The following is a 10026-nucleotide window of genomic DNA, read 5'->3' as shown; positions in this document are numbered from 1 at the left end:
GGCGAGGTGCGGGTTCACTCTCAGGTACTTGTTTGTTTTGCCTAAAAGTGAGATACAGGCAATGAAAGTGGGTTGTTGTTGGGCTAGGTGCTGTCAAGGCTCGAATGATGGTGGATATGTGTAATCATTAACTCTCCCTTTAAGGAGCTTGTGGCCTGGACAGCTTTGTTTTGAATCTGGTGTCTTGGAGAGTATTAATTCAGCAAATATTCAGTGAATTACTTTCTTGCACTATTACATTCAGTGCCCCTATTTTGATCCTCACCTGATAGTGAGTAATTTGTTGATTTTGGGTGGGGTGTGGCATGAGATTACGTGCTATGGGAAATCAAAAATGGTGGCTTTACGGAAGGATCATAGGGCTGACTTTTTCAACGCAGTAAGCACGCGTAGAGCTAGCCTGGCATGTGCAGCGGCGCTTCCTCTTCCAGCGCCCTGTGCGGAAGAGGAGGAACTGCTTCAGTGTGCGCAGGACTGCTCAGCGGATTTGAGAAATATAGAGGATAACATGGATTCCTCTCAACCCTTGTTTGGTGACGAGCTGAAGGGTAGTGTCCCTAGTGAAGAGCCTCTAGTGGGAAATGCAAGGGTCTGTGATGACTTTGGCTTAAACATCCCCACCATTTTTATCCCAGATGATACTCTTGATGATCCAGTCTATTATATACAGACAGGGGGTATAAATGAGTTTCCACAAGGTGATGAGACAACAACTATGATTGGTATTTTTAATCGTGTCATTCTGGCAGAACTCAGGAAACAAACAGATCTCCTGTCTAGGATTGGTAAGGTAACCGATGACCTGCCTAAGAAAATGTCTGATTTATTTGTGCCTATATTTAAGGAAGGTTTGGTGTGGAACTGATGACTGCACTTTCTATGGAGGGGAGTGGATTTGTGAGGGAGCAAATCTACCTTCTCCTCCTCCAAGTGATAAAGCCTGTAATGAGAGAGTTCCGGCTCAAAACTTTTCGGAAATTGTTGGTAAAAGCGTGCAGGATGGACGAGTTATGCCTGCCAAAAGTGGGGGGAAGGATTCACCAAGCGTTAAAGGCGTGGGTGGAAGTGTTCCTCCCACCATTCCTCAGTCTAAAGCAGCCAAAAAACAAGTAAAGAAAAATAATAATACATCTAAAAAAGGTGATCTAAAAAATAAAACGTCTAGAAAATTCCTGAGGGATTTGGATTTCAAACATCTGATTGATAATTAAGTGGCTGACTCAATTATTCATGTAGGCTCTCAGATTGAAGTCTCTAATAAAAAAGAAGTTAATGACAAAAATTCCATCGACCAATCTACTCAGAGTGAATATCAAGAGGGTCCTGATGGAATGTATGAAACAATGAAAAAGAAATCCGCTTACATTAATCCAAACAGACTTGAAAGTGGCTTAAATGATATTTTTGACATTTTCAAAAATACCACTAACATCATAGAAATTGATCCTGCGGTAAGAGGCTGTAATCCTGTATGGGTCACTGATAATGATATTGAGAGGGAATCTGTATCTATTAACGACACACCCAGGGAAGGGGGATTCCCTGATAAACCAGCTAAAAGACTGATTATTCAAACAGTAAATAAGAGCCTACATCATAAGGACCCAACTGCTTGTAACACAGTGCCTTTTACTAACCTTAAAACAGTTAAAGAGTCCATCGATGGCAAGGGGAGATGGGCATGTCACCAGTGTATAGTGAGGCGTTGGATCCTAAGGTCATCCCATCAGCAGTTAATCCGCAGAAAAGAGTGAATAACATATTAAGGAACGTTCAGGACATTATGAATGAAAACAAAACTTTCAAGGAAAAAGGGAGATTTGATCACTTGATGTCTAACAACATGTTTACAAGTGGTGAGGGAACTAATATTCATATTGAGCCCCTTAATGTATTGGTGACGGAGAAGGCTGATATACAGAATGAAAAAGCTGACATAAGCAATGAGCAAGATTCGAGACAACAGGCAAAAATTGATGAATTATTGAGGAATGTTCAGGATATTCTGAATGAAAATAAACCTCTGAAGGACAAAGGCCGATTTGAGGATCCAATAAATAACAAAAATGGTTTAAGTGGTGAGGCAATGAATAAGCCTAACTATCTTTCGTACGTAAATGAATCAGCGAAGTTGGGGACCTGGGAAGAGACTTCAGAAACAAGATCTGAACACAACCTCAGACCCGGTCTGATATTGTGTTCCGTGTTTAATGATGGGAGGTATCAACTGTTAAACAGACCTTATATTTTGTTCCTATTTTCTGTAATTCCTGAACTGAGCATCATTACTACAACAGACATTCAACTGGTGGATTTTATCCATAAAGACCGACTTGATTTTGTCAGGCTTGTAATCCCATCCCCCTTGGTAACATCTATGTTATTGAAGGCGGCTGGAGCCCTTCAACGTATGGGGTTTGATCTTTTTCCATTCAAAGATCAGATGGTATCCTTGCAAGCATTTGATGGAGGAGTGTTAAGAGCTAACGGATGGGTTTATGAAAAGAAAGAACATCACACTCACTCCAGATCAGAAGATGTATCTGATAAACAGGACTGGAGATGGCTGGCACTATCTTTACGTGATGCGATCAGCAACTTAAAAGAGTTAGGTAAACCAGCCTAGTAATAAGTCCCATTTTGAAAGTGCTTTGCTGGAACTCTCGAGAGAATTATCATTTATTTAATAATGAAATACTTGTGAGTGATTTACACTCTTGATTTAATTCTCTTGCAGAAAACGTGGTTAACCCCGTCCGTGGGCTGGGAAGGGTTTGCAGTTGAGGAATTATGTGCGGTTAGGGTTTTGAGGGGGAAGACCCAAGGGTGGTCTGTTTATGGCCTCAAAAGATTCTCTTGGCCTTATGAAAACGGGGGTTTGGAAGAATGGTCAATCGTTCCTATCAACTGCGTTTAAGGTTGGTGAAGGGGTAGATGCTTTTTCTCTTCTGTTGATTGTTTATTGGAACTCGAACGAATTCCCTGATTTACAGCTGCAGAATGAGTTAATTTCCTTAGGGAAATTCATGGATCAGTGGTGTAGTGATAATCTAGGGGGTCAAGTAATAATAGCAGGAGACCTAAACCCTGATTGTTCAGTGGATAGGCTGGTTAGGGACGAACTCTATCTTAATAGGGCAAATTTTGCGAATAGAACCAGAAATTAAGAGGTATTCTATGGTTGAGCTTTGGTGACCTTTGGGGACTTTGATTGTAAATGACTATTTTACGTGGAAAGCAAGGGGCTGTTCCTCTATAATTGATTATATCTTTTTGGTCCTCTAAATTAGAGGTGCTAGAGAGTGATCACTGTATGCTAAAGGTTGATTTTGTGTCCAATGTTTTTTGAAGGACCAACTGGTTTATAATAAGGGTCTAATCCTTAACACGTCTAAGAATAGGATCAAATGGTCCTACAACTCAACTAAATAATTTACAGCAACATTGATTCGTGAATATGATGATTCTAAGCTAGAACAGCGCATGCTTATGTTCTCTGTGAAATGGTTTGAATCTACCATGAGGACCAAAATGCAGAAGTTTCATGATGAGTTCCCCTGTAGGGCTCGCCAAAAGCTTTATCATAAACACTCTATGGACTATGAAGTCTATGAGAAAAAAAAGGGCTTCAAAGGGAGGCCCGTAAAATTATTAAATGGGGGTCTTCTGACCCTGGTGCTATGGGTTTAATAAAAAAGTTGAAACAAGCTCATAAGAACTGGATGATTAATCATCGCTGTATTGCGGCCCAGCGTGATGGTGAAAGGATGCTGCGCTCAATGACGGGTGCTACGTCATCAAACTTCTGGCAATTAATTTATAATGTAGACTCGGTTCAGGTAGTCTCTATGCTAAACCCAATACCTGAAGCCATATGGGCGGGTCATTTCTCTAATTTATATAGGGAAAGTGATCAGATCTATCACCAGTCGGGGGAGACTACTGCATCTTGGCCTCTGTTATGTAAGGTCGAAGATATAAAAAGTCTGATTATTAAATCTAAAAATACTGGAGCACCAGGTCTGAATAATCTCACCAACAAAGTTTTAAAATCGAATCCTTTTTATTAGGATAAGATTTTATGTATTCTTTTTAAAGATGTGTGCTTAACCGAATCCATCAGTTGTGATCCCTGTGTTTAAAAAGGGCTCTAAACTACTGCCTAGTAGTTACCGTCCGATTGCTATAGCGGACTCCGATTCTAAAATCTTTGCCCCTTTGGTATTGATTGACATCCAGAAGTGGATAGATGCTAATCAAATCCTCAGTCTGAATCAAATGGGTTTTAAAAAAGAATGTGGCACAGACTGTGGTGGCCTTGTCCTGAGATGCTTACAGAGTAAAGCCTGGGTAAAGGGCACAAGAACGACCTTTGTAGCATCAATGGACCTTAGTATGGCCTTTGATCTAGTGGATAGGCCCACTTTATGGAACAAACTAAAGTCTTTGGGACTTCCTAACTACCTGTTGAAAATTGTTATTGCCCTGTATACTGATACTATGTTGGTAGTAAGAATGAACTCCGAAGGTGGACTTTCCTCGCAATTGGAAACCAGTAATGGTTTGCGCCAAGGTTGTATGTTGGCACCGACCATCTTTAACCTTTACGTCAGTGGAGCCCATTCAGTATTCTATAACGCTGGTCTGATTTCACCCAATCTTAATGGGATGTCGGTCTCGTGGCTTGCGGACGACTTCCTGTTGATAGACAACACCAAAGTGGGTCTGCAGAGTTTAATTAAGGCATTTGAATTGTTCATAAGCAATCTCCATTTAAAAAATGAATCCAACTAAAACTATAAAACTATTATCATCAGTATGGGTAAATCCAATAGGAAACAGGAGTCTTATGCCTGGTTTTGTGAAGGCAAACATATTAAGTCTCAAAAAGCCTTCAAGTAATTAGGGTATTGCTTTTCAGGTATTGACTCTGCTTCTTTGATTAAAAATCACCTCAGGACTAAAGCAGAAATTGCGTTAAGGCAGATGCGATTGTTGGAAAAGAAATTTGGGAGATTTTCCATGAAACCCATTTTGGAGTTTTACTTAAGAAAAGTAGTACCAAGGCTTACATATGGTCTGGAACTTTTTGCTACCAATGGTATGGATCTCCTGAAAATTCTGGAAGGTATCATATGGAAGGGTTTACTATTTTTTCTACCCAAAAGCATTCCTATGGAGGTGATAAGGTATGAATTCGGTTTGCAATCTCTCCATTCGGTGGTTATGGTTAAGAGGCGTTTTTATGGAGAAAATGTAAGATGTTTGGGATCAGTAATCTTTATACTATAGCGGGAAGTGATCCAACTTGTCCCTTCATAATTGGATTAAATAAAGATGTTGAAATGATGCTGGAGGAAATGGGTATAGCCAAGTGCACCTTGTTGAATAGGCCTAAAAAATGTAAACTTATCATACGTGGGATGGATTGGTCTCTGACAATGAGTAAAGTGGTAGACTCAAATTCCCTTTTGAAATTTCTCCCATGTATGGAAACCTATCTAATGAAATATCCAACAAGGTCTATTAGAAACTCCTTTATGAGATTTAGGTTGAATGTTATGCCCACCTATTATATTTTAAATGTAAGAAATACATCTATGGATAAAAAATGGTGTAGGTTCTGCAATCAGGTAGGGATGGATGAAACCCTATATCACATCCTGTTAATATGTCCTATGCTGATTTAAGCAGAGAACCGAATATTTGGTGAATTGTTTTCCTCAAACGTATGTGTTGATCGTGATTTCATTTGGTATAAAATGAGACAAGGATATTCTTCTGTTCTGATTATCCGTATAATAACATTTTTAAAAACGGTTTGGGATTTAAGCTAGTATTTTTGTTTGACGATTTGTCTTTGTGGATTTTTAAATTTGTAATTTTTACTGTAATGAATTGTTCAAGTTTTGTATTTCTGTCAAGATTTTTATGTCTGTTCTCAACAATTGATTTTGTAAAGGTTTAACACAAACCATAAACAAACAAATAAAAATAACTTTTTCTATTCTATAGACTTGTTGGACTTTGCTGACTTTCTGGATCACCACCCAATAAACGACACCTTGAACTGCTTCCCCTAAGCAATCAATTAGTCTGTATATATAAAGTACCTCCGGATGAGTCACTCCATCTATGATATAGATCTCGTTGCTGTAGTTCTGCTCATACCCCTTTGTAACAACAGCCTTGAGCTTCGAGATCTGTACATGATCCCCTTTTTAAGGGGCACGCATGTCTCCTTATTTTTAAAAAGTATTTTCCTGTACAGTTTTTTCAAGACTCTAAGTAATTCTGGAGTGGTACAGCTGCAGGGGTAGTTTTAATAGAATAATGAGGCACTTTGTTATTAAAATGTTTAAATGTGGGTAAATCTTCCACAGATCTGCGGGTGTTTTTAGCTGTGAAGAATCACCAAAGCTGTGTTTTAAAAGTGTGTATAAAACGTTCTACAATAGAGGCTTTAACTTCGGTGTGTGTTATGAAGGTTTGCACCCTGTGTTTTAAAAGGCTCTGTAGCAGTTTATTTAAAAACCCCTTACCAGAGTCTGTCTGCAGTTTAGCGGGTACTCGTCCTTGTTAAATATGCATTTAAAAGCTGTCACTACACTGGGACACGTCTTATTTTTTAAAGCCTCAACATAGGCGCATGTTGATAGGACGTCGATGATGGCAAGAATATGCAGCGAAAACCATTGTCTGCCTGGAACTGGCTCAAATCCATAATGTCTGCCTGCCATTGTTGATTGACACCAGATACCACGATCATTTGGCATTTTAAAACATGTCGGGCTGGTTTGTGCAGCGCGCGTAGGCCTTTTGCTGCAAAAGCCACAGCTTGACAGTGTCCCTCGACACATTCTCGCCATCGGGTCACAGTTTACGATTTAGGCTTAACCCCTCCATAACTACCAACACTCCCTTCATCGTAATATATTTGACAGCTTTAGCCCGGGCATGTTTACCCCATACCCACTGAACATAAAGACAACTAGGTTTTATAAACAGATTTGTATTAACATTTATACCATCATTTTGTTACTCGCAATTTTATTCACATTGAATATTTAAAGTTGTCAAATGTTGTACAGTGATCCTGCGGGCTACAAATGTTGCAGTATACACAATTATTTCATACACAGATTGTCGTTAATGGGGTTGATAAGTTAACATGCATAGCACTGTAGCTGATAGAAATTCATAAAGCTTCCTTTCAAACAGCCAGTGTCCTTTCTGGCATCAGAAATGCTGGTGCATGTCGTACACCGCTGTGCTCAATGAAAGTTCTGCATTTAACCTTAAACCGTCCAGACCCCTTTGATAGCAGTTTTGCCAATAGCTGTCCATTGTAGGAGGGTTGCTGTTGCAACATATGTTTGCAATGCATAAAACATTGTTAGATTCACGTCTATATGCCTCTGATTGGCCTTTCCAGATAGCACATACTTGTACATATAGTAGTTAGATGCACTTTAAGTAAATCCAACAATTGTTGTACGCATCCAATGGTGGGTTGCGCATTAAATGGATCACTTTCCATTTTTTATTTCCTGCAAATAAGCACGAATACATATACATTATCTACATTCTCAATCTTCATAGGTCCGTTTACGGGCACCATGCAGGATGCTCTAATGTCTTAGGTATACTGTATTTTTAATTTTTAAAAACTTTTTTGTATCATTTATATTGCGCCGAAGCCCGCAGGGCATCAGGGCGCAGGCAAACAAACACACAGACAAAGATACTAATAAGGAGTGAGACACGGACAAAGAGAGTTTGGAACCAGGACTTGTGGATAGTGTTTATTCAAACAGCCAATTCTTCAGCTGTTTCCTAAATTCCAGGTGGCCATTCTCGAGGCATAGCTTCAGAGGTAGTGCAATCCATGTTAGAGCTGTAAGGGAGTCAAATGAGCGCCCACATCCTTTGGACTTTTTTGCACGTGGTAAAAGTTGTCATTGGTTGCCTGATCGAAGGTACCTGGAGGGTATGTAGGGTAATATACATTTCCCATGTATGCATCGGTGAGCAACGGAGAGGGCCTTGAAACTTGTCTAGCGGACACTGGCAGACAGGGCAATTTCCTTCTGGCCCAGGAAATGTGTTCCCTCTTAGGAATATCAAATATTAAATATGATCCGAACTGCTTCATTTTGTATCTGGAGTTCGGTTATGCAGTGTTTATTAGCACCTCTGAGAGCGTTACAGTAGTCCAGCTGGGGCATAATAAATTATAAATTACTCACCGTAGTGACTAACGTACTCTTAGTCCATAGTCCACTTTCCTCCATACTGCATGGGCATCCCTCGTGAGGGACGGTGGATGGCACCTTTTTCACCAGATAAATCTTCTTCCCCTCTAAATCTAGAGGCGCAGCCCTGGGAGCATGCGCTGCCCTGACTCCACCCTCCGGCGCCACACCTCAGTCCCCAAAGACGCGTCGACAATAGATTTACCATTGCCTAATGACACCAGATTATTAGGGGGGAGGATGGTGGGACGTATGGAAAAAAGAGGACTATGGACTAAGAGTACATTAGTCACTACAGTGAGTAACTTATAATTACTCTTACGTCCGGTCCCCTTTCCTCCATACTGCATGGGCGAATATAACTGAATGTAGCCCCAGGGTGGAGAGGAGACCCTCCTTAAGCAAACAAGCTCTGGAGAACCACCTGTCCGAAGGCCGCATCTGACTTGGAGCCGGTATCCAGACAGTAATGCTTGCAGAAAGCCGATGGAGTAGCCCATGTGGCTGCCCAGTTTATGACCTGCCAGGGGAAATGGCGCTGAAAAGCGATGGCCGTTGCCTTGGCCCTGACCGCTTGGGCATGCATGTTCGCTGTAAGGGGTCTATGCTGGCCCTCGTACGCTTCCTTGATGGCTGGGACCATTTAGTGGGAAATGGAGCCCTTTGAGGCCGGATAGCCTGGCCTGGCGCCTCCAAAAGTGATGAATAGGGCATCTGACTTGCGGAAGCCCTTGGTCCTGTCCAGATAGAATTTCAGTGCACGCCTGACATCTAGGCAGTGCAGAACTCTCTGAGGCTCGTCCTTCGGGTCTGCAATGAATGTAATAAGGACGATCTCCTCGTTTAAGTGAAAGGCTGAGGGCACTTTAGGTAGAAATGCCAGATGGGTCTGCAGGACCACCTTATCCTTGTGAAAGGTGGTGTACGGCTCTGAGGCGACTAGGGGCTGGATCCAGCCTGACATCCGCAGATGCCATAGGCACAAATGTCTTGTGCGCGAGGGTGCCCAAGACTAGGTTCAAATCCCACACGGGGTGTGGCTTCCTGATGGGTGGGTAGAGTCTAGCGAGTCTGGCCAAATGTCTGACAATCGGGTTGGAGGAGTAGAAGACTCCCTCCTCCGAATTCCTTTAGGCCCCAATGGCTTAGAGGTATGTGCGGCAGGTGTCCACCTGCACGCCAGAGTTGGCGAGGTGCGCTGAGAATGACAGCACGCCGTCCAATGAACAAGCCAGTGTCGATATCCTTCGAGTGTGCCCAGTGGCAGAATCTGGTCCATTTACTTTTATACTGGGCGCCTTGCTAATAGCCCCCTGTATGATCTCCAGAGTGGCTTGAGATAGTTTGAGGTGGCTGAGCATCACTTGCTCAGGAACCACGCTGTGAGGGTCAGCTTCTGAGGGGCGGGGTGGATGACCCTGCCCCCCTGCTGTGTCAGATTATGTGCTGGACCCGTCGTGAGGTGGATTGGAGGGATCGCCCAGAGGCTGAGCAACTCTGAAAACCATGGCCTGGCTGGCCACCACGGAGTTATCAGAATGAGGTTGAGCTAGTGAGACACCTTGAACTTGCAAAGCACTCTGTGAATCAGTGGAGTGGGCGGGAAGGCGTATGCTGACATGCCATTCCACTGGATCCATAAGGTGTCGCCCAGGGAGTCTAGGCCCTTCCCCTGCCAGGAGGCGAACTGGGAGCACTTCTTGTTGTGCCTGGTGGAGAAGAGATCCACCTGGGGGAGGCTCCAAGTGTGGAAGATCTCCTGTGCAACGAG

This window comes from Ambystoma mexicanum, chromosome 1q (genome assembly GCF_040938575.1).
Source record: "Ambystoma mexicanum isolate Mex_15411 chromosome 1q, UKY_AmexF1_1, whole genome shotgun sequence".
NCBI lineage: Eukaryota > Metazoa > Chordata > Amphibia > Caudata > Ambystomatidae > Ambystoma > Ambystoma mexicanum.
The sequence above is the reverse complement of the archived record's forward strand: the minus strand, read 5'-3'. Positions refer to the sequence as shown.